We start from the raw sequence: 27,574 nt of genomic DNA on the forward strand, positions 1-27,574 counted from the left end.
GGTCTTCGTCACCCCCCGAGGTGGCATATACTTACTACAACCCTTGGGCACAAACCTTGGGTTCCTAATTTGGACTAGATCCCCCACCTTCACTGACAGGGGCTCCTACACACCAGCTGTGTCTGCATGAATCACTTTTGCTTATGACGCACATGATTCAAGACTTCACGCATGTCAACCTGCGAATGGGTACCACCGCCCAGCGCCGGCACCCTGAGTTTCGAACCAGGTTTCCTTCCCCGCATCAGCTCAAACGGGGAATGACCGGTAAGTGCTGAAGGAGTTTATCTGTATGCTTCAGAGCCTCAGAAACCATATTCTTCCACGGAAGTCCATTAGCCAGGGCTAACTGAATGGCCCCTTTCACAAACCGATTCATACGCTCCACAAGACCATTAGCCTGTGGATTGTACAGTGAGACCTTATGGTGATGGATTCCCAGGCCACTCAAAAACTCCTGCCTGCAATCGGACATACACTGCACCCCGTTGTCAGTAACAATACCGTCTGGTACCCCTTCCCAGTCAAAAACCGTAGTTAGAAACTCCACAACTTTCTCAGCCATCACAGTGGACAATGAAGTGGCCTCCATCCCACCTGGAGGTGTAATCGACCATGACCACTATAAACATGAGACCCCCACCCAAAGCATCCAAGGGGCCCGTTATATCAACAGCCACTTTCGACCACACTTCCTACGGAACATCAACCGGATACACCGGCTGGGAAGACGGAGCCTTACTCTTGTCACTCGCAGAACAGGCCGTACAGTCCCTTACCACATCTTCTATATCGCCATCCATCCTAGGCCACCAATACAACTCTCTCAACCTCCTCTTTGTTGTGGACCTTCCCAAGTGACCCTCATGGGCCAAAGCCACAAGCTTCCCCTTAAGCAACTCCGGTTGAACCAACCTCTGGCCCCTGGCAATACCCCAGGGTCCCTCCGAGATTTCATGCCACACATGACCGTATAGCTTGGACAAATTCTCACTCAAAATCCCACTTTTGAGGACAGACCTGATCTCAATCAACACAGGATCACGGGAAGACTCCTCACTCCACACCTGCTCACCCACAGCAGGAACAATGCTTGCTACCAAAGTACACTCATCCATGTCCGCCTCCTTCACCTCATCGGCACTACTGGCACAGGGAAACCGCGACAAACCATCTGCTACTTCATTCTTCACTCCGGGAACACACTCAATCCTGAAATTAAAATTCGCCCATATCCGCCATCCATCTCATGATTCTAGATGAGGCATGCGAAAGCCCCTTAGTGGTCAACACATGCACCAAAGGCTTATGATCGGTGCAAAGGGTGTACTCCAATCCCCATAAGAAGGTTATTAAGTGCATCGATGCCCACACAACGGCCAAAGCCTCCCTTTCTATGACAGCGTATCTTTGCTCTGCATCTCTCAGTACCCTGGAGGCAAAAGCAATAGGGCAAAACTCGCCTCCCTCCTTTTGTTCCAAAACAGCACCAATCCCGTACTCTCTAGCATCGACCGTAAGGACAGTTTTCCTGCAGGGGGAAAATGAACCCAGGGAAGGAGCTTGATCAACTTCCCTCTTTAAACTGTCAAATTCCCTTTGACACTCACCAGACCACTGGAAGTGAATGCCCTTCCTAAGCAAAGCCCTTCTGCTGACAGTCTTGTCGACATAGGAAGGCACAAAACGGCTATAATATTCGGCAAGGCCCATGCACGACCTAAGATGCTCCTTGTTTATCGGAGATGGGGCATCCCTAAACACCTTCACGTCCTCTTTGGGATAGGCATCCAAAGTATGTCCAAGATAAGTTACACTGGATACACCCACCTTACACTCGCTTAACTTGACATTGAGGCCGCGCTTTCTCAGTACCTCCATCACCTGCAAGACTCTACTATCATGTTCAGCCTGACACTTGCCCCAGACCAGTATGTCATCCTGGAAGCACTCCACGCCATGGATGTCCGCAAACAGTTTCTGCATTATTCTTTGAAACACTGCAGACGCGAATGACAAAACGAAAGGCATCCTACGGAAACGGAAAGCACCAAAAGGGGTCACGAATGACGTTAATGGGCGAGACTCAATATCCAGTTCTATCTGGTGGTAAGCGGATGAGAGGTCAAAAGTGGAGAAACAAGAAGCCCCCCCCACCAAAGTGAGCATCTCGTTGATGTTAGGTAGGTGATGCATGTCCACCCAGATGCAAGAGTTCAAATCCCTGAGATCCACGCACATCCTCATACTTCCATCAGCCTTGCGTGCCAACACCACCGGGGCCAACCATTCGGAACTCTCCACTTCCTCAATGACACCAGCTTGGAGGAGCTTGTCCAGTTCACACTTTAAACCATCCCAAGCTAATATGGGAACCCTCCTGACTTTATGAACACAGGGTATGGCCCCTCTCTTCAATATAATCTTGTGCAAGAATCCCTTCAATTTGCCCAACACTGACGTAAAAACAGTAGGAAATTTCTTTTCAAGGTCTTCTGCAGTCAACTCTCTGACCCTCCCAGTACCAGTACCCAGTACCTTCCATGCCCTCACTCACACTCAACACAGGGATGGCCTTGCCGGGACGTATCTCGATCTCCAATGCTGCTTGTTCATCGCATCCGACCACAGGGTCCCCCTTGTGAGCCACACAAAGTTTACCTCGGGTCTTACATCCCTCAAATTCAACAGTAACCCATTCAAAACCCTGAACTTTTATGGGGACCCGGCCATAAGCACAAGGATTAATTTCTGACGTAGACAATTCAGTTACTTGCTTTTGAAATTTCGCGACGTAAAGCTCGGGAGAAATCATTGTGTATGGGAACCCGGTGTCAACCATCATCTCTATAGGAGCTCCATTGACCATCAGGGTGGCCCATGCACTCTTCCTCCCATGGCCCACACTCAGCAATAAACCCTCACGCGCATTCTCAGTCACGGGTTCAGAACAACCAACATACCCCACGACTGTCACATTCTCCACATCCTGACTCGTATCCACCATTCTCACAGTTTCTCTGTTTTGTGCAAGACTCCTGCACATGCAAGCCTAGTGTCCCTTCACTTTGCACTTCCTACAGTCAACAGTGGAAGTTGGACACTCCTTCGACCCTGTCGGATGCCCTTGCCATCTGCACTTCTTGCACACATCCCTCGATCCAGGCGTCCCCTTAGAGTCCTTGTATCTGCCTCTGAAATTATCATTCCTCTGGGACACCACCGCGAGCACATTCTCCCCCTTGTCAGTCACTTCCCTAACACTCCTCTTGGACTCTTCAATAGCCCTGGATATTTCTATGAACTTTTCCAAAGGAGGATCTTTCTCTATCCATAGTCCTTCCCTTACTCTAAAGTCATTGGTTTGCATCATGGTCTGATCTCGAATATACTTGTCAATTGATCCTGTGAATTTGAACGTGGCAATCAAGGCCCGCAGTGCCGTAACATATGAGTCAATGCTCTCGCCCATTCCCCGTGCTCTGGAGAAGAAATGGAATCTCTCCAGTACGACGTTGGCTCTTCTTCCAAAATGCGCCTCTAACTTTCCCAGGGCTGTCTCGTAGGCAAGTACCACATCTTGAGCTGCATCAACCCCTTCTCCACCATCAGTACGGGGAACACACACATTAGGGCCAGGAAGGTGTCTGAAGACCCTGAGGCTCTCAGTGCCTAGCCAATTCAGCAGGGCGGCTTCCTTGTCGTCATCCGTGAGCCTGGCTCTGCCTGCAGCCCTGAGGTATACCTTGAATGTATCGACCCACAGATCCCAGGCTATAGCAGGTTCACCTGGATTGGGAAGGAAAGCAGGAGGTAGGCGTGCGTTGCTGTGTTGCATTGTTCTGACTGGAGACCTTCAATTAGCCCGATACTGACATAGCGTGCACACTGTGTGGTGTAGCGTGCACACTGTGTGGTGGAAGAAATTGTAAGCGTGAGGAAATAAATAGTTGCCAGTGCCTTCACAGCAGTTCTGCGGTCCTTTATTAGTCTTTATCTAGTCATTTGTTTTTTTAAAGAGTTGCCACTAATGCCTGTGCCAAAGCTAACTGGCGGTGCTTTCAGAGTTCAGTTCACTCCTTATATGAGCTGAGAACTCGAAGAGTTAATTACTGCGGACAGTCCTGGAATTGTCACTGCTACCAGTGCACGTATTTACTGGCTGTGAATCGCAGCTTACTCCTTTTCTGGAACCGAAAGTGTTAACCAGCGACGGGCTGGCCTGGGAGGATCCGTTAGATGAGCGAAGAAACGCTCTATAGTGGGCAAGGGAACGCCCCTCCTGTTAGATCTCTCCTGTTTTCAGAAGACTGGCACCACAGCCATGGAAAGAGGGTTGAAGCTTCAAATTCCCTCCCTTCTTCGCGACTCCTCCCCTTCCGGTCTTCAGTGCGGATAATCCGGTAACTGTAAGCGGGGCATGGGGAAAGTAGCTGACTGCCCCAGGGCGCTTCCCCTGCGAGCAGCCCACCCCCTCACGAGATGTGCACACATCTGCGGAGACAGGGAACGTCCAAGGAGACAGGGCATGCCGGCCATGAAGTACACGCCGGCAACAGAGTACTTCTCCTCACCTGCAGCGCACACGGACGTGGAGCCGGGAAACGCTCACTTCCTGGAGATGGAGACAGCACCGCGTTTGACCCTGGCCGAGGAGCGCAGACCCCTGAATGCAGGCAGCAGTCCACTCACCGCCCCCCACTCGCCCGCGAAGACAGGGCACATGGGCAATGAGGTACTTCTCTGGTTTGGGGACGGTTGGTTCGCTCGCCGCACGCTGGGGGCACTCAGTGACAGCGGCAGGGAGAGTTCCTGTTCTGCTGGGCTTCTGATTGTGCAAAAAGGCGCGTGAGTTAGGCTGGCTACCCTTGTCGCCAGTGTAAGAAAGAGGGGCTGTACACTGGATGAGTTACATGGTAGCTTTAATGTAGCCAGCCTGAGCCCAGCAGGACTCTGCCATCAGGTCCATACGATTTCCAACTGCAACCTGTGGAATTAAGAATGTCCACCACATAAGTAAACAAGAGAGTCAGCACGTGTGGAATCCTACAGCAGTAGGATTCCACACTACTCCATAACATATATTACAACACATTCCTTTATTTTTAAACATCCTATGAGACACTTAATGATGATTTGTCTCTGGGAATGGGAGGCCCCAAGATTGAAGAATGAAGGAAGTGCCCACAGGGGGTAAAATACAGTACATTTGATATCAGAGGACATTTTTTATACATGATCAAAAATCAAATAAAGAAGTTAAATTTCTTCCAAGTTTAAATGCATTAGAAAAGTGTGGATTTTAATGTAATGACACCATATATGGGGGTATAAAGAGATTTGAATGAGTTACTAACTCGGGCGATGCTTTCTCCTAAAGACATATCTACTCTAAACCCTGTGGTTTGTGATGGAGAAAGGAAAAAAGGGGGAGACTCCTGAAAGCAGCAGGAACCTTGATCTTTGGAAAAATCTATAGTGGTTACGAAAATTTCGAATTGTTGTATTTATTTTAAAATCATCATGAATCTGAGTCTGTAGGTGAGTTTGTCAAAAAAGGTGAACATTGGGGGGAGAATGATCTTCTACACTGAGCATCTGGAGGTGGTGGGAAGTATCTTGTTCAAACAGGGTGAACAGTAATGAGATGTAATAAGCAATGGATGAACACCCTGATAGGACAGACCAACTCTGGGGGACCTCTAAAAATTACAAACATTTTAGAACATGCAAAGAGGGAGCATGTTTTGAATATGCGAAGGATTGTATCTTCTTCTTCTTCTTCTTCTTCCTCTTCTTCTTCCTTTTCTTCTTCTTCCTTTTCTTCTTCTTCTTCTTCTTCCTCTTCTTCTTCTTCTTCTTTTTCTTCTGATGCATTTCAGAACTCCATGCATTGGTGTCTGAAGAATTCGAATTAATGGAATTCTTACATATATCTTACATTGTGAAAAGGGGAAATCCGCCGTCATCCCGCTGGCAGGCAGTTGATCACCACCTCTGCATCGCTTCATCTACTCGCTCTGTTCGTGAAGATCATTTTGTAACAGCAGAAGCTCGCTGAAGACAGCAAGAGTACTTTGGTAAAGCTGGTGTAAGTATCACCTAGGTAAATGTGTTTGTGTCAATTGAGTCAATTAGGAACCCAAACATTCATCAAATATTTTACAATAAAAATATTTTTTATAATAGCACGCCCAAATCAAAATCAGAATTCGGCGATCGTTTGATTATACCGTGTATAATATTTCATTTTTACAAGTTCTCCAATTAAAATATTAAACCTACTATTGCCAGTCCCAACCCCACATCCTGTCCAGAAACTCCCTGTCGCACACCAATTGTAAAGGACTGTGTAAAAGAGCGACTCCCCTTTGTCACATTATTTACAATTTACTCTTTGGTTCAGAGTTTGGTACCACAGTACATAAACATTATGGATTAAACCTCTTCTGCAATAATGTCTATAGACTCATAAATACCTGGTAATTATAGACCAACGGCCTGATTCATGAAAAAAGTGTGCCTAGATCCCGCAAAGAACGACGGTACGTGGCCCTACATGCAAAGTTTCCAATGCACGCTGTGTATTCATGGATTCAAACGTGCATTTCAGCCTGACCCGCAAAGAAAACTGAGTTGCACCAGGAACGCCCAAAACACACCCCCATGCAAACCAAAAAGAAAACATAGACCTACCATTCTGCAAACCTCCGCGTCCAGCTCTGACCCAACATCCAGCACCCTGGCGACACTGCTGGAGGTCCCCCGTAAGTAACAGCTGCACCCCAGCCAATCTGCGTGAGGTCCCACGTAAGTAATAGCCGCACCGCTGCAAACCTGCGAGAGGTCCCCCGTAACGGCTGCACCTCAGCCAATATGCGTGAGATCCCACGTAAGTAACGGCTACACCCCTGCCAATTTTCGCGAAGTCCCACGTAAGTAAACGGATGTACCCAAGCCAATCCGTGCAAGATTTTACGTGAGTAACGGCTGCACCCCTGACAATCTGCAGAAGGTCCCCCGAAAGTAAATTCTGCACCCCAGCCAATCTGCACAAGCTCCCCTGTAAGTAATGGCTGCACCCCAGTCAATCTGTGCGAGGCCCACGTAAGTAACGGATGAAACCCTATCAATCTGCATGAGCTCCCGCATAAGTAACGGCTGCATCCCTGCGATCCTGATAACCCTCCATCCTACTCCAAACACACCCAAACTGCTGCCAAATACCCCTACTACAGAGCTGCCCCCTCAAGCACAGACACCACCCATGGCACCCCTCAAATTGGACACCACCCCCAGGAAGCTCGCTCAAGCCCAAACACCACCCACCAGCCCCCTCACCTCGGACACCACCCCCAGGCAGTCCCTAAGGTCCTCACACCAACCACCAGCCCCCATCACCTCCAACACCACCTCCAGGCAGCCCCTGAGGTCCTCACACCACCCACCAGCCTTCTTCACCTCCAACACCACCCCCAGGCAGCTCCCTCAAGCCCATACACCACCCACCAGCCCCCCTCACCTCCATCACCCTCAGGCAGCTCCCTCAAGCCCAGACACCACCCACCAAACCCCCTCACCTCAGACACCAGAGGAGGGCAGGGACATGCTCATACAAACACAGAAGACAGGACAATCTGACCTAGGGAAATAAGTACTACGCTTTTACTCGAATCAATTGAAGAGTAGAGTTTTCAGTGACTTCTGAATCAATTTTAAGTCTGCCTCTAGTCTGAGTGCAGGAGGCAGTGTGTTCCACATTTTGAACTGTATGCGTTCCTGTATTGGTAACCAGTGGAGGTCCCTTCTGTGGTCCGAGATATGGCTCCTTCTATTGACATTTTCGACAATGCACACTCCATCGTTCTGTATTATCTGGCAATTCTTAGGCTTGAAAAGTGAGGCTCCACTTAATAGCGAATTGCAGTAGTCGAATCTGGTTAGGATGGTTACTCGTACGATGATTGCACAGTTCTTTTCTGCGATATAAGGGCGAATGTTCCTAAGCAGGCATAGATGGTAGTTGCAGGTCTGCCTCATGTAGTTAACATGAGATTCTGCATTCAAGGAGGCCTACAGTTGAATGCCCAGAGTTATTATCTTATTTTGCACTTGGTTGGTATTGTTTCCAATTTGGAAGCTTTTATAGTCTGTGCTAAGTTTGCCCCGAGGCTGCCGTGAGCCAAATATAAGGAGCTCTGTTTTGCTGCCATTCAGCCAGAGGCAGTTTTCAGACATCCAGTCTTCAATTTGATTATAGATGTTGATTAAGGCAGCAGATTCCTTGGTGTGGTCGCCGCTAATGTCCAGGACTAGTTGGGAGTCATCTGCGTAGTTTGTGAAATATGCACCCAAGTTGTCTGGCAGTGAACACAGCGATCTGGTGTAAAGGATGAAGAGCACGGGCGATAAGCAAGCGCCATGTGGTACCCTGTACGTAACAGGCGCTGATGGAGAGAAGATTGAGCCCCACTGGATTCTTGACTCTCGATTTGAGAGGAAGGAGCGGAACCTGACAACAGCCCCTTTAGAGCAATGACTCAGACGGCATAAGAAGGGCAGGAGACATTCATTATCTATCAAGTCAAAAGATGCGAATAGATCTAGTAGGATCAACATCCCAGCTTTCCCCTCGTCCATGATTTTTAGCTTGTGGGACAGGAGGTCGACGAGAGCTGTCTCTGTACTGAAGAAGGGTCGGAAGCCTGATTGCCTATTATGGAGGATGCCATTAAGTTCCACATGGGCTTGAAGCTGGGAAGTGGCACATGTACTGAAGATCTTGAGGAGGAAATGACAATTTGTGATTGGTCTGAGGTTGCTCGGTTCTATTGTGTTTGCATTGGGCTTCTTAGGGAGAGGTGTAACTCTGACTGCTTTCATTGAGTCAGGTACCAATCCATCTTTAAAAGAGGCATTTACAAATCTGGTCAAGAAAGGGGCAAATAGATCTTTGTGTTCCAAGATTAATTTTGCTGGAAGAATGTTTTCCGAACATGAGGTAGGGTGCATAGAGGATAGCATTTTTTGCATGTCTGGTATAGAGATTGGAGCAGACGAGAAGATGGGTTGTTCATCAGCCCTGAGTTCAATAATCGGCTGGTCTTTGGGTGTGGTGGCAGTGCTCTGGGCAGTTTACAATGTATTTCTTGCATTGGAAACCTTGGCCTCAAAGGCGGCTTGGACTGTGGAACAGTCCTGGCTTGTGGGCTGGAAGGTGGCTTGGAGTGTATCTGGTTTTTCTAATAGTTTCAGAATCTCAGAGAGCATGTGACATAGTAAAGCAATGTAATGCAATGTGACGTATCGTGATCATGTGCCATTGCAATGGCCTCAAAGTGGCGTATGTGAATGACCTAGGAGAACACAAGTCCAAGACATCACTGATAAGACAGAGTCATATGTAATGTGTGTGCAAAGTAGCATGCAAACATTTATGAATGAAGGGATTTGGGTAGGAAAGCATAGCAGTCAAAGCCCCTGCAACTAACACAAGTTGAACAGGCATGTTTTTGGGTGATGCAAAGGAAGCCTGAGAGTGGGTGAGGCAAGGACATGAATGATTAAAAAACCGTACATGTGAAGATGAAGCATTTCAGTGGCAGATGTGCAGCATGACATGAGAGCATCCACTGGGTGGTAGCTGATGTACGCAGGTGGGTGGCCATGCAGTCGGAGGGACACACCTACCGTACACTGACTGCACAATTGATGCGCATATGCCATACATCCACAGTGAGGTCCCCAACCCACGTGACAGTCACAGAACAAATGCATACCAAAATCAAAGGAAACAAAATGCAGCACATGAACAAAGATACACCAACAACTGTGTGTTGAACAAACTGAAATCTGTATTATCAATATTTAAACTAAAAAAAACTATTACATGAAAGGGGGAAATGTCTAAGGGCAGAAATTAACAAAGTCAAAAAATAAAATCCACACAATCAACTATATACCTTTGCAGCGGGCTCAATAGTCTCTCATCACAACCTCCATTTATCCCTTTCATTGTCCTCCACATGGAGGCGGGCAACCGTTCTCTCCTGGATGACTTGCAGGCTCTCGATAAACCTCATATCCTACTCCCTGCAAGCATCCTCGAGGATGGCAGCCCGCCTCAGTGTGTTTCTCTCCACCACTTCTGCCCTGGCCGTAGCAACCCGTGCCATCCTAGCCTGATGCCTCTCTGCCATCAGCTGGATCCTGAAGTCCATCCGGACGCACACCATCTTCCTGAATCGCCTACGTTCCTCCTGCCAGATGACTGAACGCTGCTGCCTCTCTTGCCTCCTTGATGTTGTTGGGCCCTGCGAGGATTGCCTCTGGCCACTCCTAATCTGCTGCTGCCTGGCCAAGCGTACACTGCACAGATACCCCCGCCATCTGGATGTTGCACTTCAGGGGGGTAACGCATCAGCACTGTCCTGAGGTGCCAGCTGTCACACTGATGCCTGTTCCTGTGTTGGTGTCTGGGCAGGCACAGTGACCACCTCTTCTGTACTTGCTGGGACTTCCACCATAGGCAGGGATGTGTTGACCACCAGACTGGGTGGTGTGGGTGGGATAGGAGTAGAGGGGGCTGTGATGGAAACTAGCAAGGAAGGCCCCCTGGAGGATGACTGGGGCACAGAGAAGGCAGTGGAGGAGGGGGAAACTGAATGTGACAGTGCCGAGACCACCCGAGACTAGCGTTTGTGCCAGCTGGCCCAGGTAGAGGCACATCGGTTTGGGATGCTGTGAGAGCTTGAAACAAAAAGTTCTCACATCTTCATGAATGGAGGCCACCCGCCTTGCAATAAGAGCCAGAAGGGCATGTGACATCTCTGAGCTGACCTCCCTGGGCCCAAGGGAGGGCTCAATCTGGGTGAAGGCATCCACACCGGTAGTCATTGCTGCAGCAGATGGAGCAGGGACAGGAGGTTATGCAGCTACCTCCACGGTGCACTGCACATCCTCCTGTCCCTGGCCCAACTGTGCAGCCTGAACACCACCCTGTGTTCTGTCCTTCATCTGCCTCCTCCTCCACCACCGCCTCCATCTCCCTGCATGACTCAAGAGTGCCTTCCTCCATGGATGCCCCCTCTGTTTCCTTACCCTTGCCCACAGCCACTGAGGAGCTCACAACCACAACAACCTCCTGGGACGTACCCCAAGCAGCTCTGCATGATGTTCCTTGCGCTCCCCCAGCCAACTTTCCCTCAGATGAGGTGGTCTCACTAGTGGCTGGCTGGGTTATGAGCTTTGGTCTGGTGGCTCGGTCCCTGCCCTTCTGCTCCACAGTGATGCCTCTGCCCTCTTCATGAGCTGCATCAACTGTGGAAAATGGGACAATACACATTGACATCAGTCATCATAATCAATGCATGTGTGTCATAGACAACATTAACATCACCAAACAAGCAGCATATTTCAAACAGGAACTGACACACACACAATGCACATACACATGTACATGTCCATGCAAACTGCATGTCAACTGCTGCATGAGTGTAATGTGATGACTGAATCACAGTCATGACAAATTCCCAGCATACATATATTGCATGTACACACATACACTTGTGCTCCGAATGTAGTGGGATGAGACGTCACATCCCTGTCCCGGAGATGTCAAGTAATCAACTTGACATACACAGACATCCATGCACATGTTCCATTCTCAGCATATGTGTCTTCGCACATGCACTATCAGATGTGCCACAAAAATAGTTGTCCATCATGCATGCTCCTCACTTGCCCACAACATAGCATGTCTGCATTCATACTGTCGCAGCACTTGGTTCATGATCTCACACAGCATGTGCCAGAGTACAAGAAGTCATTGATGACAAATCTGTCAATACCCATGCAAATTCCAGTATACAATGTCTGATGCAACATATGCCCAGCATTGGCATGAGGCAGCATCTGCTGCCTCTCACACCACACACAAGCTGCAAACAGGATGTGGCATCTGCAAACATGCATGCCACACATATGCTGAAGAGCATTGCTCCACAACGGTCCGATAGAACAGCGAGTAAAGCGCTCGCTTTGATATCTGAGCAGAGCCTGCTGACGCAGGTTTGAAACCCGGCAGGGCCAAACTCAGCCTTTCATGCTTCCGAGGTCGATAAATGAGCACCACCCACCGTGGGTAATAATAAGCAGAGCTCAGATGCCTGAGGGTTCGTAGCGCTATATAAATGCTAAATTATTATTATTATTATTATTATTATTATTATTATTATTATTATTATTACTCACCAGCAGCCTCCAGACGACATCTCCAGGTCAAGATCTGGGAGTGAAGTTCCAGATAGAACCTCTCAAGGATCTGCAACTCTACCTGGGTGAACTGGTGGTAGCCTGCACGGTACACCTCCACAGTGGATTCCCTGGCAAGGGGTGCCACCACCATGGAATGGCTATGGGCAATGAGGTCATCCCAATGCTTCTGGACCATGGTCTTCCTGCATTCTGCCACCCCATCTGCGTTGATGGCAATGGTGATGTCGTCCAAGATCTTCTGCCTTGCGTTATTGCCCAGCTGTGTTGCTGAGTTAAACAGGGCATCATTGGCGCCCATGACCCGATCAATCAGGATGGCAGCTTTGGTGGTGGTGAAGTTGGCAGCCCTCTGCCTCGATGTGGGGGTGCTGCACTCCTCAGAGGATGTATATGGGGCAGACATGGCATCCCAGAGGCAGGTATGGCTTTCATGGGTCCTGGGTAGGCGCTGTTGCGCTCTGGTGGTGTTGGCAGGTGGAAGTCCCCATTACAATTACAGAAGGGGTAGTCACAGGCCCAACACAGGAGTCCAGGCAAATGTTGGACAGCTGGCACTCCAAGACAGTGCTGGACACAAGCAGGCACTCACACTCGACCAGGCAGCAGCAGTTTAGGAGCGAGTGAGGCAAAGCAGGGCTGGAGAAGGCAAGAACAGGAGTTCCCAGGCAGGAGGAACTGTGGTGTGCGTTTCACATTTGCAGCAGCCGATAACAGAGAAAAGGCCCTGAATGCGTAAGTTACGCCCTACATGCGGGGTTACAGCATGCCTACACGGCACGCCTTCATGGCTCGCAGGGATGACGGTGTAATATATGGCCTGTGACGTGCATCACTGGTAGTGCACCTGAAGGTACGATCCGGACAGGTATAGCATGCGTATTTAGGGGTGCTACGCAAGCTGTTTCCTTCAGGCAATGCGTACTGTATTATTCTTTGGGGGGGGTTGACATACGCACATGGATTTTTGTACTTTTTGAGACCTACGGTGTGTCAAGTTTGCATTTTCTTAGTCTCAGGGTGCCACTGTGTATCACGTACAGCATTGTTTGCCTTTCGGAAGCTTTCCGCTATTGTGTACGCATTTGTGTAATTCAGGGGTGCCTCTACATATCACGTATCATATTTATTTGCTGTTGGAGTACTTTGGAGCCTTGCGGGACCACACATCTATGTCGCACATCATGTAGACTGTTCCCTTCCTCATATTGCTCAGAACAATATCTTGGTGGGACTTCCACTCGTCCTTTACACCTGGAACATGAGTGGAAAGGCCCCAAGAGGGAAAGGGTGCAGCCGGGGTCAGGGATGTGATGAGAACACATCTGCCCCATCCCCAGGAGGACATGGAGGGCCTCAGGCCACAGGTGACCTGGCACCTAGACGCCAACATGGATGCAGACAGACAGGTGAAGCGCCACGACCTGGGGCCTATTGGGCCATGAAGGGGCACCCTGCACAGCAGGAAGAGGCTTCAACCCAAGAGACAGCACAGGAGATGGGTCCACTGAGGAAGAGGAGCTTCACTGAAGAGGAGATCCAGATCCTCATTGACTACCTGACCGATCACTATCGTGAGATGTGCCAGTATGCAGGGAGCACCCAAAGACCCATACAACGGATGGTGCATTGGCAGCAGGTCGCAGACCAGATCACTGCCATAGGTGTGGAGATGCGCACTGCTGAACAGGTCCCGAAGTGGTGAATGATCTCTCACATAGGACCAAGAGCAAGTTCAGTGTCAACCTGGCCTCTGCACTGGCCATTAGAGGAGGGCCACCAGAGGAGAAGCAGCTGGCACCAAATAAACTACATGTACTACGTTGCGCACAATGATGCAATGAGCCATGCAGTCCTGGTCAGGGTGCATGATTGCATTAAGGTGACATGTGGCAGTGGTAATGATGTTGAGTGGATGTAGTGAATGCCAATGGGGAGGGAATTCATGTATGCTGTGTCCCAATGCAACCACGGCAGCAGTTTTCAAAGGATTTGACAGTTTACCATCTCCAGCATGCAAGCATACCGGTATCGTTGTATCCGGACTGGCAAACTCGGAGTTGTGCCACGGGTGCCTTTCATTCTGCTAGGTCTGCCCTGGCAGAATGAAAGGCACCCGTGAGCACAGCAAGCCTGTAGCACCAGGCATCCCCATTCCCATTGAGCCGCATGGGGCTCAAATAGGAATGGGGATATACCGGCACTGGCACCCGTGAAAGGGCAATTACTGGGTCCGGCGGGCCGGAATACCCCGGTAATTGACCATTCGCGGGTGCCGGATTTTCATGCCGGTTTGGAGGTATCCTTGCCGGCTTTACCGGCAAGGCTACCTCCAACCTTATAATGAGAACCAATGTTCTCAAAAGGAGCTCGGAACTCTTTCCCCAAGCTGCAGGTTCACCAAAACAAAGTTCCAAAAGCTTGGGGTTCCCTTCCCCAAGCTTTAAACATGGATTCACAACACAATGTTCCAAAAAAGGCTAAGTGCTCTTCCACCCAAACTGCAGATGCTGGTACACAACAAACAAAGTTCCAAAAGTGAATGCTACCAAGAAGCTTAGGTCTTCCTGCCCCAAGTTTACAGTCTTGCATCCCCAATAATCTCACAGTGTTCAGTAGGAACTTAGGTTTCTCTTTGCCGCAGCTTGTTGCACTGATTCAAAACCAATATTCCGCTCTTTCTGGTTTCTTGGTTGCTTGTACAGTTCCTTTTCATTTTGTTGGGACTCCCTGGTCTACGCACTACAGGTCGCTCAACCAGTTGCCCTTGCCCAAGCACTTTATCCCCATAACTTAGGATTGTTGGGTTATTCACACTTGGAAGATTCAAATGCAGTTTTAACTTTCAGATCAGTATTTTGCTCATGCTTTGCTACTCCCTTCAGCTGCTTACTTGTAGAAAACGTTCTCATAATTTCACTAGCTCGCATAAACTTTCAATTCAGCATTTTGCTCACACTTCGCTGATCCCCTCGGCTGCTTACTTGCAGAAAATTCTTTCCCATAATTTCACTAGCTCGCGTTGCTTTAGAATTGTCCTTTAACTGTTCAGAGTCTTTTGAACATGTATACTTCCTTAAGCGTGAGCGCTCTGAAACATTGTTATTCATTAGCCCATTGTGGGCCTTGCATTCGTCTATTGAATCATTTGGTTTTCATCAGAGGCTTTCGAGAATGTGCTGCCTGCACGCAACCACTCCGATACAGTTTAGCTTCAATAACTTTGAACTGCGCAACATGTTTCTCTCATTCATTGGCACTAACCAGGTCACGTAACGGTTCTTTCCCAGTTTCTTGGTTTGTGCAGTCAGGATCTCACTGCCTGCCCCACAGACACCCCTAGACTGTTGCTTCCAGTCAGGGATTGAGCACCTCTCAGCCACAGCATAGGGACCGCTTGCATCCATAGCTCCCTTCTCTCGCACTCCCGGACTCCTTGGAGACACGGCTCCATCACCACGCATTGACACTCGGTTATACTGTGCCTTTCGCCAGAGTCTCAGCGTTCTGTTCCCCTCCTGTTTCTCGTAGGCTCTGCTGGCCTTCCCGCTCCTCTCTCACTCCACAGGCTTCTTACTTCCCTTCTCGCTTCCTTTGCTGTTGTGGACTCCACCTTTTATACACCTGTGAGTCTCTAACAGGCTGCAGGTGTGAAGTCCCAGGTTCAATTGCCTACCACAATTAGTCCAATTAACAGGACCTGCCTGAACTTCAGCTCTTTAGCCTTCAGGCTCCCTCTTCTTCATCTCAGTACTATAGTGGTGTCTCCTATAGGTAATCTTCATTACTCCTGGTGTTAGTTTCTTATTCTCAGTACTTGGTCTGACCTCCGGGGGAAAAGTAGGATCTGGGCAGCAATATCCTACAAAGGCTGAGAGAGGGTAAAGTGAATCCCTCTCAGGAAATGGGGGATACCATGTCTCGCCTTCAGGTACCCTCTCTCTAATCCCCAAGTAGCCTCCACCCAGGTGATCCTCCCTCACTAGTCCACCCCCAGTGTCGGGATCCAAAACCGATGGCCCTTCCCTGGTCACCTGAACAGAAGGTCCCTGGGGAGAAAACGTGAGAGTACCTTCAGGTTTCTCACAGTACCCACACAGGCAGTCCATTATTGGTCCTTCTGCCCCTTGTCGGGGTGCTACCCCGAGACTGATCCACACACAGCACAGCATTGATGGCCATTTGGGGGATGCCATGTACATCACAGACACCAGGCCGCGCCATTGGCCAGGTGTTGTTTGTTGCCATGGTGGACATGTACAATGCATGGTACACCAGCAGATATTAAGCAGCCTGTTGACAGCTGCTCTGTGCATCTCCACGCTCCCTTCAGTTCCAAGCACATTGGACCCCGGTCAATCCAGTCCCTGTGAAGTCTGCCTTCCCTTCGTCTTGCACGTTGCCTTCTCCCTTTTGTGTGGCAGGGTCCTTGGTCTCTGTTTCTCAATCATTTCTCATGTCTGCTTGTCTCTTTCATGCCAGTTTCCTGTGTGCCCTGCCTTCCTGTATGACTGCTGCCTCTGTGAACAGCTGCCTTCTGCCAGATCCTGTCTTCGATGCAATTGCTGATATGTTTGCATCCCAATGTCTTGGGCTTTGCATCATCGGCTCCCCTGCCAGTGTTCACTGCACTGCCACGCTGCCATGTTAATCAGGGGGTGCCATATCATGGCATTGGGAGTACTTCCAAGGAGATCCTGGGTTTCCAGCCTCTCAGTGATCTCTCTTTGGGAGTGCTCTCACTGTCATACTGACTGTGGCGGATCAGAGTGTTCACAATGTCCCATCACCACGACGAGGGGTGCGTGGTACCTGGTCCTTCGCTGCAGGGCTTTCTGGGATGCTGGCAGTGTAGGTGTTGTGGGTGGGTAAGGTGTCACTGTGTGTGTTCTTTTGATTGCATTGGTGCTCAACCACTCGCAGAGACGTGCCGGACATCCGCAGAGTCCCCGCAAGTCTCGGAAATGTCCTGCAAAGTCAATTCCATGAATCGACAAACAGATTTTTGCACGCAGAATGGCATGCAAAGTCCCAATTCTCCCTGCAAATTATTCCATGAATCAGGGCAAAGTGGCAACACTCCACAGATTAGAATTTTCAATATGATAGTGCCACTTCAGCTATAGCCCTTTGCGCGTTATCAATGTCACTGGGCCTAGTAAGATGGTTGTTTTTGTTCTCCCTTGTTCCCCTCCCTTGCCTCGTCGTGCTCTGAAACACTTGTGTATGAGCGCGATAGAAATAAAATATCAATATCAATAGAGGTTTACTGTTGTTTGGGAGACAGACAGTCTGGTTTTAGTCCAGGATATCAGAGACATCCATGTTGATGTACAAGAGGATATTTTATGGAGCATGGGTAAGCACTTGGACTCGCGCGTCGTTTTGCTTGATTTGTCCACAGCATTTAACACCCTTGACCATGAGATTAGTCTACATAGACTGAGTTGCATGATCGAGGTGCCAGATAATGCCTTGAGATGCTTTGAACTATTCTGCGTCTTCTGGCCAAACTGTGTCAGTCAAGCAGGACTAGAGTCAGCATTAAAGAGCAGTGTGAGGTGCCACAGAAGTCTGATTGTATTTGTGTTTTAATCTATATTTGTTGATATCTTCACATGCCCGACCGCAGGGGTATCCACGCACAAGTAGATGGGAAAGAAATGGAGGGGAAGTAGAATAAGAGCATTTTTGTCTTTTTCCTAAACCGAAGCAGGTCTTTAATGATGCAAATATCCTCGTGGAAAGATATCAAGGATCTTGCAGCAAGAGTCACAAAGGAGCTACCAGAAGCTTGCGTTACCTTACGTGGAATGAAAATCTGTTTCCTTGTATCGGCTCTATGTGGTCAAAAAGAGGAACACACTTTAAGCTTTAAGTCGGATTTTGAGGTACAGCAGAGTATGACAATACAATGCTTTGTGATCCTGGCCTTAAGCAAAAGTCAATGGGCCTCATCAGGTGTTGGGTGGAGTGGGAAAATGCAGCAGTAACGCTATTTGTGCTGCATTTACCGCTCCACCCAATCCCGAGTATGGCCCTACCTGGACTCATTGACTTCCAGCTCTAAGCTGGAGATGAATGAGCCAGCGGTATGGGCATTTTTGGTGCTATTAACGCCGGCGGTATTTGCGCAGGCGGTAATAGCGCCACCCATCCCCATTGGGTCCAATATACCCAATAGGAAATGGGGATTTACTGCCTTACCACTACTCGTGATCCGGTTCAAATTGTGCCAGACCGAGTAGCAGTTACACTAATTGCTTTGGGTGGCATCCCAGCGCAATTACCGCTGGGATACCACCCAACTTGTGAAGAGGCCCGATGAAGAGTCCTCAGTACAGGGGTTACGTGTGCCCTTCTTTAGGTACCAGTGACAGTGCATGCCGCTGTATTCTACACGGCCTGCAGTCATTGAATGATGTTTTGGGAAGAGCCTGCATATAGGGCACTACAGTCATTGAGCTTAGATACAATAATGGCTCTGACAATAGCTTTACAGTGCTATTCTAAAGGTAGATATTGTGACTGTGTTAACAGCATAAGATAGAAAATAGTGGAGCTGTGTACAATATTGGCACAGGCACTCATGGAGAAGGTAGCAGCTAGACATATGCCCAACATGTTTTCTATGAGCTGGGTTTTTATCAGTGATCCCAAGATCAAACGCAGAGTCAAAATGACCAGGAGCTCAGGTTTATCTTGTTTCAACCTCAACCAAATATCACACATCCATTGATTGATATATTGAATGATAATGTGGAGGTGAGCAATATTTAGTCTGGTAATCTCTATCAAAGGTCGAATTGATCTGTGTTTCATCGTCAGTGCATCATGTAGGGGTTTGATGTAAACGTTAAACAAAAAAGGGGAGATGCCAGATCCCTGGGGGACCCCATAATTTATTAACTCGAGCTTAGATTCCATGAGCCTCTTTACAAGGTTGCTGATAAAACCAGTCGGTAAGGGACGGGTTTTCTGCACCGTTTCCACCGCCTGGCTTCCCACTGCCACCGGGATATTATGGCAGGTGGTGGAAACAGTGTTTCACAGATCCATCCTTTCCACAGAAGGTGGAAAAGGATTAGAGTGCAAAGAGCACACATTTGGAACTCGCAGGCAGAATATCTGAACCGGACTATAATAATTTAAAAAGCAATTAAAAAACTTTCTGTTTGCCTACATTTAGGCCGATAACCACCCTCTCTGGGCTTTTCTGCATTCTGCTTCTTCTTTCATATTGGCTCTTAGTGCTCTAAAACCCTATGTTTCTTAGCGCTGTATAAGACATTTTGAAATCACATGGCATAACAATCTTCCTGGCACTGTGACTGGGCACAGTCAGAATACCTCTGGGGAGAGGCTGTGGGGGTGGTAGACAACCAAGGCAGACATGACCCTGATACGGCTAGTGTAGCTTGAGTGGCAGCTATGTAAGGTTAGCGATGGCAACTGATGTGTGGTGCTGCTGTGTGCATCCGGCAAGGGGCACCGTACAGTTGATTCATCCTTCCGCCGGGCATGGGCCTCTTTGATGGTAGTGTGTTCTTTGCAGTTCGTTAGAGAGTTCCAGGCTGGAGTCGTATTGCCTCTGGGCATGATACCCCCCTCTGACCATTGGCACTAGACGGGTGTGAGTGGAGTGGGTGGTGGTGTCAAGCGGAGCCTGCCTAGGCCATTGAAGTTGTGTGTCAGGAGCAGATGAGGGAGCATGAAGGCAAGGCTTTTTGTAGTCCTAAACGTGGTCGAGGTTGGAAGCGAAGGCTCACACTTGCTTGCCCTAGCTTATATGGTGTGATTGTCCAATAAGCATAAAGTATTGTGCACCTTCAAGCAGCTGCTTTTAGGAGTGGTCAGACACTCGTACCCTGGGTCCTTTGATCTGACAGCCACCGTGAGAAAGACTATGAAAGTATTCATCTCAGGAGGTATCTAGTCAATTCATCTAAACCCATTCCATCTAAAACCATTCCATCAAATGTTTTCCATCTAAAAAATGTCCATCTAATGCATGTTTTTGGGGAGGGGTAAAGGGTTCATTTTTGTTCAAGTGTATTTTAAAGGGTAAAGTATGTGGGTTTGGGGGCAGACCCCCCCCAAAAAAAGAAAGAAAAAATATAATAAAATGCATTAGATGGAAATCTTTTAGATAGAAACATTTCAATGGAATGGCATTAGATGCAATGGTTTTAGATGAAATGACCATAAACCATCCCAGGAGGATGTCTATTGTCCTGCACTGACCTTGTGCTATGGGAGTAATGTATTATTAAGGTTTCAGGATTCCTTGTGTTTGGCCTGGCATATTTATTCAGAATAAAATTGTATCTTTCACTTGGTCTTTGAACTTTTGTTATAAAATGTACACTGGCTGGTTTAGTTTATTTAATGTTATTTAAATTATTTTATGTTTGTATTCATTTATAAAGTGCACATACAACCCAGAGGAATCCAGGCGCTGTTAGTCCAGTTACTCGCAAGCAATCATAAGGGAGATAGAACAGTGTAGTACGGAATAGATGGTGATAAGCAGGCAGGCAGCATTTTGGGTAAACAATCAGGTTTTGAGGGCTTTTCGGAATACCCAATAGGAAGCTTCGGCTCTTGCAGGCGGCCATGATTTCCATTGCTTGGCTGCAATATAGAGAACACTGGAGCCACGGCTTTGGCTCGTCTGACTTTAGGCTGGAGGAGGCGGTGCGCATACAGGGGTCTATTGGGCCTGGGTAACTGTGTTCTGGATAAGGACTGAGGAAAATGGGTTCCATAATGAGAAACGCCAAATAAGGCTGGACGCGTGCAATAATCACACATTTCAATTCAGGTAAATGTTCACTGGTTTAAGAAAACAACTCCGCAGATACGTTTGCAGATCGCATCGCAGACGGAAGTCTAAGAATGTAACTCTGTACCGGGACCGAAATCATGCACATTATAAGTGTGTGCATAAGATGTGTTTCTACCTCCATGGGTGTCCTGGGGTCTGCTTGCATAGCTGTGTGCACCCCGCAGCTATCCTAATCTTCCACAGCATTCTTGTAACCCAGGTAACACAAGCAAACTGTTCAACACCCAACAAGAAGCACAAACAGGTGGGCAGCAACCGACAGGAAAAACTAGAATTCACCGTGTGCTCCTAAATTCGAAGTGTATAAGCGCCAGCCAACTGTGGGGAGGAACCATGCAGGGATTTCTCTGTTTCCTTAGGAGACATAATAATAATACTGTAGCATTTATATGGCGTTAACACGCTGCTTATTATTACCCACTGTGTGTGGTGCTCATTTTTCATCGACCTCAGAAGGATGAAAAGCTGAGTTTGGCCCTGCCGGGATTCGAGCCTGCTGTTCTGCACAGATGTCAAAGCAAGTGGTCTACTCGCTGTGCTCTCCGACCGGGAAGTAGGTACGACGGAAAAGAAGCAGAAAATAAGAAGAGCAAACAAAATGCATACAAGCCTATGACGCCCAATACACTTACTGCTCAGGTAACACGCACTGGCTAAGCCAGCACTTTTGGCATCTTTTGCAGGCATGGGATTCCCATTTTCCAGTCACTGACATGGTGATCAAAAGACGGGAAAAGCTAGGAAATGGTGTAGCACCTGGTAAACGAATCGCTGACACATGTCTAATGCAACCTGCTATGCAAGTCAAGATACACCCGTCCCCTCGCGACTTCTGCACCGGAGTCCAAGCACTAGTTCTCCCTAAGCTGGACTACCCTCGCGAATTCTGCGCAGGAGTCCAAGCGCTAGTTCCCTCTAAACTGGACTACCCTTGAGACTTCTACACCGGGGACCAAGCGCTAGTTCTCCCTAAACTGGACTACGCTCGTGACTTCTGCGCAGAAGTCCAAGCACTAGTTCTCCCTAAGCTGGACTACCCTTGTGACTTCTGCGCAGGAGTCCAAGCGCTAGTTCTCTCTAAACTGGACTACCCTTGAGACTTCTGCACCGGGGACCAAGCGCTAGTTCTCCCTAAGCTGGACTACGCTCGTGACTTCTGCACCGGAGTCCAAGCGCTAGTTCTCTCTACGATGGACTACCCTCGTGACTTCTGCACTGGGGTCCAACCGCTAGTTCTCTCTAAGATGGACTACCCTCACAACTTCTGCACCGGGGTCCAATCGCTAGTTCTCTCCAAGATTGACTACCCTCGCGACTTCTGCACCAGGGTCCAAGCGCTAGTTCTCCCTAAGCTGGACTACCCTCGCGACTTCTGCACCGGAGTCCAAGCACTAGCTCTCCCTAAACTGGACTACCCTCGCGACTTCTGCGCAGGAGTCCAAGCGCTAGTTCTCTCTAAACTGGACTACCCTTGAGACTTCTGCACCGGGGTCCAAGTGCTAGTTCTCCCTAAGCTGGACTACGCTCGTGACTTCTGCATCGGAGTCCAAGCGCTAGTTCTCTCTAAGATGGACTACCCTCACGACTTTTGCACCGGGGTCCAATCACTAGTTCTCTCCAAGATGGACTACCCTTGCGACTTCCTCACCGGGGTCCAAGTGCTAGTTCTCTCTAAGATGGACTACCCTCACGACTTCTGCACCGGGGTCCAATCGCTAGTTCTCTCCAAGATGGACTACCCTTGCGACTTCTGCACCGGGGTCCAAGCGCTAGTTCTCCCTAAACTGGACTACCCTTGCGACTTCTGCACCGGATTCTAAGCACTAGTTCTTCCTAAGCTGGACTACCCTCGCGACTTCTGCGCAGGAGTCCAAGCACTAGTTCTCTCTAAACTGGACTACCCTTGAGACTTCTGCACCGGGGTCCAAGCGCTAGTTCTCTCCAAGATGGACTACCCTCACGACTTCTGCACCGGGGTCCAAACGCTAGTTCTCCCTAAGCTGGACTACTTTGCGAATTCTGCACCGGAGTCCAAGCACTAGTTCTCCCTAAGCTGGACTACCCTCGCAACTTCTGCACGGGAGTCCAAGCGCTAGTTCTCTCTAAGCTGGACTACCCTTGCGACTTCTGCACTGGGGTCCAAGTGCTAGTTCTCCCTAAGCTGGACTACCCTCGCGACTTCTGCACCGGGGTCCAATTGCTAGTTCTCTCCAAGATGGACTACCCTCGCGACTTCTGCACCGGGGTCCAAGCGCTAGTTCTCCCTAAGATGGACTACCCTCGCGACTTCTGCACCAGGGTCCAAGCGCTAGTTCTCCCTAAACTGGACTACCCTCGCGACTTCTGCACCGGAGTCCAAGCACTAGCTCTCCCTAAACTGGACTACCCTCGCGACTTCTGCGCAGGAGTCCAAGCGCTAGTTCTCTCTAAACTGGACTACCCTTGAGACTTCTGCACCGGGGTCCAAGCGCTAGTTCTCCCTAAGCTGGACTACGCTCGTGACTTCTGCATCGGAGTCCAAGCGCTAGTTCTCTCTAAGATGGACTACCCTCACGACTTTTGCACCGGGGTCCAATCACTAGTTCTCTCCAAGATGGACTACCCTTGCGACTTCCTCACCGGGGTCCAAGTGCTAGTTCTCTCTAAGATGGACTACCCTCATGACTTCTGCACCGGGGTCCAATCGCTAGTTCTCTCCAAGATGGACTACCCTTGCGACTTCTGCACCGGGGTCCAAGCGCTAGTTCTCCCTAAACTGGACTACCCTTGCGACTTCTGCACCGGATTCTAAGCACTAGTTCTTCCTAAGCTGGACTACCCTCGCGACTTCTGCGCAGGAGTCCAAGCACTAGTTCTCTCTAAACTGGACTACCCTTGAGACTTCTGCACCGGGGTCCAAGCGCTAGTTCTCTCCAAGATGGACTACCCTCACGACTTCTGCACCGGGGTCCAAACGCTAGTTCTCCCTAAGCTGGACTACCTTGCGAATTCTGCACCGGAGTCCAAGCACTAGTTCTCCCTAAGCTGGACTACCCTCGCAACTTCTGCACGGGAGTCCAAGCGCTAGTTCTCTCCAAGCTGGACTACCCTTGCGACTTCTGCACTGGGGTCCAAGCGCTAGTTCTCCCTAAGCTGGACTACCCTTGCGACTTCTGCACCGGGGTCCAATCGCTAGTTCTCTCCAAGATGGACTACCCTCGCGACTTCTGCACCGGGGTCCAAGCGCTAGTTTCCCTAAGCTGGACTACCCTCGGACTTCTGCACAGGAGTCCAAGCGCTAGTTCTCTCTAAACCGGACTAACCTTGAGACTTCTGCACCGGGGACCAAGTGCTAGTTCTCCCTAAGCTGGACTACGCTCGTGACTTCTGCACCGGAGTCCAAGTGCTAGTTCTCTCTAAAATGGACTACCCTCGCGACTTCTGCACCAGGGTCCAAGCGCTAGTTCTCCCTAAGCTGGACTACCTTGCGAATTCTGCACCGGAGTCCAAGCACTAGTTCTCCCTAAACTGGACTACCCTTGCGACTTCTGCGCAGGAGTCCAAGCGCTAGTTCTCGCTAAACTGGACTACCCTCACGACTTCTGCACCGGGGTCCAATCGCTAGTTCTCTCCAAGATGGACTACCCTCGTGACTTCTGCACCAGGGTCCAAGCGCTAGCTCTCCCTAAGCTGGACTACGCTCGTGACTTCTGCACCAGAGTCCAAGCGCTAGTTCTCTCTAAGATGGACTACCCTCACGACTTCTGCACCGGGGTCCAATCGCTAGTTCTCTCCAAGATGGACTACCCTCGCGACTTCTGCACCGGGGTCCAAGCACTAGTTCTCCCTAAGCTGGACTACCCTCGCGACTTCTGCACCAGAGTCCAAACACTAGTTCTCCCTAAGCTGGGCTACCCTCACGACTTCTGCACTGGGGCCCAAGCGCTAGTTCTCCCTAAAATGGACTACCCTCGCGACTTCTGCAATGGAGTGCAAGCACTAGTTCTCTCTAAGCTGGACTACCCTCGCGACTTCTGTACCAGAGTCCAAGCACTAGTTCTCTCTAAACTGAACTACCCTCGCGACTTCTGCACCGGAGTCCAAGCACTAGTTCTCCCTAAGCTGGACTACCCTTGCGACTTCTGCGCAGGAGTCCAAGTGCTAGTTCTCTCTAAACTGGACTACCCTTGAGACTTCTGCACCGGGGTCCAAGCGCTAGTTCTCCCTAAGCTGGACTACTCTTGTGATTTCTGCACCGGAGTCCAAGCGCTAGTTCTCTCTACGATGGACTACCCTCGCGACTTCTGCAACGGAGTCCAAGCACTAGTTCTCTCTAAGCTGGACTACCCTCGCGACTTCTGTACCGGAGTCCAAGCACTAGTTCTCTCTAAACTGAACTACCCTCGCAACTTCTGCACCGGAGTCCAAGCACTAGTTCTCCCTAAGCTGGACTACCCTTGTGACTTCTGCGCAGGAGTCCAAGCGCTAGTTCTCTCTAAACTGGACTACCCTTGAGACTTCTGCACCGGGGTCCAAGCGCTAGTTCTCCCTAAGATGGACTACGCTTGTGACTTCTGCACCGGAGTCCAAGCGCTAGTTCTCTCTAAGATGGACTACCCTCACGACTTCTGCACCGGGGTCCAATCGCTAGTTCTCTCCAAAATGGACTACCCTCGCGACTTCTGCACCGGGGTCCAAGCGCTAGTTCTCCCTAAGCTGGACTACGCTCGTGACTTCTGCACCAGAGTCCAAGCGCTAGTTCTCTCTAAGATGGACTACCCTCACGACTTCTGCACCGGGGTCCAATCGCTAGTTCTCTCCAAGATGGACTACCCTCGCGACTTCTGCACCGGGGTCCAAGCGCTAGTTCTCCCTAAGCTGGACTACCCTCGCGACTTCTGCACCGGAGTCCAAACACTAGTTCTCCCTAAGCTGGACTACCCTCGCGACTTCTGCACGGGAGTCCAAGCGCTAGTTCTCTCCAAGCTGGACTACCCTTGCGACTTCTGCACTGGGGTCCAAGCGCTAGTTCTCTCTAAGATGGACTACCCTCGCGACTTCTGCAACAGAGTCCAAGCACTAGTTCTCTCTAAGCTGGACTACCCTCGCGACTTCTGTACCAGAGTCCAAGCACTAGTTCTCTCTAAACTGAACTACCCTCGCGACTTCTGCACCGGAGTCCAAGCACTAGTTCTCCCTAAGCTGGACTACCCTTGCAACTTCTGCGCGGGAATCCAAGCGCTAGTTCTCTCTAAACTGGACTACCCTTGAGACTTCTGCACCGGGGTCCAAGTGCTAGTTCTCCCTAAGCTGGACTACGCTTGTGACTTCTGCACCGGAGTCCAAGCGCTAGTTCTCTCTAAGATGGACTACCCTCACGACTTCTGCACCGGGGTTCAATCGCTAGTTCTCTCCAAGATGGACTACCCTTGCGACTTCTGCACCGGGGTCCAAGCGCTAGTTCTCCCTAAGCTGGACTACCCTTGCGACTTCTGCACCGGAGTCCAAACACTAGTTCTCCCTAAGCTGGACTACCCTTGCGACTTCTGCAACGGAGTCCAAGCACTAGTTCTCTCTAAGCTGGACTACCCTCGCGACTTCTGTACCGGAGTCCAAGCACTAGTTCTCTCTAAACTGAACTACCCTCGCGACTTCTGCACCGGAGTCCAAGCACTAGTTCTCTCTAAGGTGGACTACGGCAATGAGCTTCTCACCGTACTCCTCCACAACACCTCGCCCCCTGCAAGCCATACCGAACATAGCAGTAAGACTCGTCCTGCACCTATCCAAACACTCCCACATCACCCCACAGCTCTTTCACAACTCCACTGGCTCCCCATACCTCAGAGAATTGCTTTCAAAGGACTCAGCATTGTATCCACCTCAGAACTTCATGCAACCTAAACAACAAACCGAAAGCCATGCCCCACACACACAACAGACACGGTAGTCCACATCTCCTATGCATTTCACTCTGCAAACTAACATTCACTCAAAAACAAAAATTCACCCAGTGGGCACCCAGAGACGGGGACACCCTGCTACTCGGCACCCTCCATCACCGCTTTCGGAAAACGCCTCCAAACCTACCTCTTTCCCGACATCTAGTCGTGCCGCTCCGCCTCCACGGACATCATCTGTCTATCCTTGTTTCCTGTCCTGAACAATGTGGCCACTTCTATTTCACCTCCTCCCTTCCAGACTTTTGAACCTTGTAAGGTGCTCCTCTGGGTAGGGTCAGCGCTGAACAAAAATGCAAATCAATCAAATAGATAAATAAATAAATAAATGGCAGCCTGATTCTGAGTGGTCTGTTATGCACCACTGCCCGACTGTAGCGGCTCATTCGAAGGAGTTCTGGCCATTCAGAATTATAATAAATAGCTACTGTAAATGTTCATTAAACGGTTCCAGTGAAGTCAATATGCCACCAGTTGTTTCGCTGTATATGTTTTGCCAATGCTGCTTAACGTC

General features: G+C 49.5%; 1 protein-coding gene across 7 annotated transcripts in view; it reads left to right on the plus strand.

Annotated features, from left to right (window-relative positions):
• Positions 1 to 27,574, plus strand: part of SLC4A5 (solute carrier family 4 member 5) — an 802,545-nt gene that overhangs the window by 153,412 nt on the left and 621,559 nt on the right. The window lies entirely within an intron of this gene.

Source organism: Ambystoma mexicanum, chromosome 10 (genome assembly GCF_040938575.1).
Source record: "Ambystoma mexicanum isolate Mex_15411 chromosome 10, UKY_AmexF1_1, whole genome shotgun sequence".
Lineage (NCBI taxonomy): Eukaryota > Metazoa > Chordata > Amphibia > Caudata > Ambystomatidae > Ambystoma > Ambystoma mexicanum.